Genomic DNA, 3,544 nt, shown 5'->3' with positions numbered 1-3,544 from the left:
AAACATGAAAAATATTGTTTCACTCTCCAAACAGCTTTTAGGAAACGGTTTTTCTAGCATTCATCCAGTCCCCTTTAAATTCCCATATACCTCTTCTGTAACTTCTGTGCTTCTTTTTCCCCGATAAAAAACAAGTTCTCCATACAGGTACACTCCCATTGCCTGGTCCTCAATTAAAAATCTTCTTACATCATGCAAGTCAGGAAAATTTTTTAATATTACAATCACCCATCTATGGCGAACTCAGTTTCGGTACAAGGGGCATAGGCTTTTATTTTTTGTAGGGCCTTGCAAGAAAAACTTTTCAGTTCTAGAATATATTCTAAGAGCAAGACAATCTGGTCTGGAAAAAAGAACTTTTCAAGATTGATCTTCATCCTTTTAACCCTTGGATTTTGTCTACTACTTTTGTCAACATGAAGCCAATAATTAAAATGTGACTAACTGTGGGACACAAAAACGTTTAGAATTTCCCAAATTTTTTTCTTAATAAAAGGTTTTGAGTCCTGGATGATTGAGCCAATCTTCATACAGACCACTACGGGTCATTCCTTTTTCTGCAGCCTCTGGGTAAGCACTAATGAAAAAGTCTATTATCTGCTCTGATAATACCAACTGTCCATGATAAAATTACAAATTTTTATCATGAAAAAAAGTTTTCCCTTTCCATTATTTTAAATGTATTCAGCGGAAATTTTCCCTTCGAATGCACTTGTAAAAATGTTTTTTCTGGATTTCTTCCATCTTTGACATAACCAATGCCACTATCATCTACTAAAGCCTCACCTTGCATAGGTCTCAACTTCTGCAAATCTACACTTGAATTTTCAAGTTCACTTCTCAGAGTTCTGTATCGTATATGTGCCCTCAGATCTGAAAGTTCCTCGAGGTATTTTTTTTCATACTTTACCCAAAATGGATACGAGAAATTTAAATTTGCAGGTCCCCACTTTATTTTAACTGCTACAACTAAGATCACTCCCATCACAAAACCCATCTTTTTTTAGTGTTTCACTATGAACATTCCCATCAACACCTTCATCTTGCCAAATTTCTAATGAGTTATCTTTGCTAGTGGTTTCAGGAATGCTCTGCTGTTTTGTCTTGTATACAGCGTCTAGCAAAGTAGCTTGTGCATAGATAGAGTCTTCAATGGGTGAAAAAACCTTCATAATCCATTTTTTGTCCAGTTTTGTGCCCCCAATATTGCCCCAAAAAAACCAGGCAGGCTTTTGAAAAATATATAAATTAATGTCTGAAAAATCATACCAAGAAAAAAATATGATGGAAATCACTTTTTAATTCATTTCTCTATTTTTCTGAGGAAAGAATGAAAAAATTTTTTTTTTGTTTTTTTGTCAGCAAAAGGCTCCACATTCACCCTTTTGGATTCTGATCTTGAAATATTTAGGATAGTAGCAAAAAGCCACTGATATACATCAAATATTTAAATACAGTAAAAACAAATTGTAAACAATTACTTTACATTTTTTAATACAAGCAATTAAGTATTGAAGTAATAACATTCTGGTGATACCGAACACCTACCTTATTTCATGCGCAAGACGAATATAGGCTGCAGGATCATCCAAGACCATTGATGGTGACAAGAAGATTAAGTTTGGAGAAGCTAAACCCAAGCTTGCAAAACACTTTGGCACCATAACAACTTCTAGCCTGGGACATGGGTATCTGCCTAGAAGGTCACAAGATGCTTGCAGGGCTAAAGGTAGAAATGATGCAACGACTTATTGTTTCAGATGAAGAGGGAGGATAAAAACGTAAAGCTTTCACTGCCACAGTATTTGGACTGGATGTGACAAGGGTATTCATAGTGCTTACATGGATGAGTTTCTTTGGTCTTTTTCTTATTCATAGATGACCCACATGACTTATACTCAGGTTTTAAAACTGGAAGAATATCTACTGCCCATTTGCCAATGGCAATAGCTATAGTTGCAATAGGTAAGACCATTGTTGTATGATAATAAAAACAAACTGAAGATATATTTTCTTTTGCCATATCTTGTCTGCTAATTGTAGATCCCTGGCGGGGTTCTTGTGTTCACAATTTTTAAAATAGAGTGATGAAACCCAACACCCTTTGTAATCCTCAAGCACCCAAAAAATTTTCACTGGTTCTCCCCCTGTCTTTTGATAGTAATCCCCTTTTTGGGTACGGGAAACCCAAAAGCTTGCCAGGACCTGGCTGACGGAGGATCTTGAATGGGGAAATGAAGGTTAAAGGGATAGTGGAGGGGAGTAAAACAACAGGTTTCCATTTGGCATTCCTCCAAAAAAAGGACTGTCCTTGGGGGATGTTATTTTTGATGATAAACTCTGGGAAAATAGAACTTTTGTACATTACTTTTCCATATATTAATAGACCATGGTTCCACAGTGTACTGAAGTGGTACCTGGTCTTTGCCTGACCAAATATTTAGGGCAAAGCTGCACTTTCTGATGAATGATGGATGTAAGAACTGTGAAACTTCAGTTTTATTGCAAATTACTTCACTTACAGATTTTACTTTAATATCACAACAATCTAGCACAACCTTAAAATCATTTTGTGTTTCTGATTGAGTAGCAGTTTCATGCAAGATTTGATTTACCAATAAATCTTCTGAATCTATTTTCTTTGCTTGCCCTAATATGTTCTGGCCTTCTTGTACATTCTCTACTCCACATACTCTTTGACTTGTTAATTCACATGTCTTTTCTAGGTTACTTTGGCCATAACAAATACCTGAACTCCCTGACTCAGTCAGAGTACCGTTTCCATATAGATTTCTTTCAGTATTGCTAGAACCTTCATAAAAACTTTTAGTAGTACAGCCTAAACTAGCTTTCTCTGCTTCATTAAAACCACTAGAAGTCCTTGCAAATCTTGCATTGCTGTTACTGTCATCAGAAATTTCTTTACCATGATGTAAATTCAAGGCAGTTTCACTGACAACCTTCCTTTTGTCTGAACAGAAACACTCACGCACACAACAATTCCCGTTTTTCTCACACAATGTTGCAGGCTCTAGGAAGATAAACACATTGCCTTCAATTACCTGACTAACTATGCTTGTCTTCAGATGTAAGAGATAGTGTCGTGCCCTTATGTCCATTATATTTGATAGTAAAGGCAAGTCCTTGTCACCCATTTTGTTTAATAATAATGCAAGATTTCCTTCTCTGCTTTATATGCTTATACAAGGTCTTGTTTATCCTCCATATACTATAATGTTCTGCTTCCAGGCACCCAACCGTTCAAATGGAAACCTGTAAAATGTAACATGAAATTACCACAATAGTTTTTACCTTAATTTTTAAATGAGGCCAGTCACAGTGAAGGGCAAACAAATTGTGAACAGATTGCATCATAGATAGTAAATTTTGTAAATGTATGCATTTTTCCACAATTTCCAAATATACTTTTTATAATTTCAAATCTTAACTCATTCAGCTGACAAACCAATCAATAATAACACCTAGTAGTGTATCTAAACTCTTCAATCAAACTATTAGAGTTAATATAACGCATTCTTACCTT

The 3,544-nt window shown here is 35.5% G+C and overlaps 1 pseudogene; it reads right to left on the bottom strand.

The window, feature by feature from the left end:
• LOC119584959 overlaps positions 1–3,269 on the bottom strand; it is a 20,800-nt pseudogene extending 17,531 nt beyond the window's left edge.
• Positions 3,270–3,544: the final 275 nt, after the last annotated feature.

Source organism: Penaeus monodon, chromosome 19, assembly GCF_015228065.2.
Source record: "Penaeus monodon isolate SGIC_2016 chromosome 19, NSTDA_Pmon_1, whole genome shotgun sequence".
Lineage (NCBI taxonomy): Eukaryota > Metazoa > Arthropoda > Malacostraca > Decapoda > Penaeidae > Penaeus > Penaeus monodon.
The sequence above is the reverse complement of the archived record's forward strand: the minus strand, read 5'-3'. Positions and strand labels throughout refer to the sequence as shown.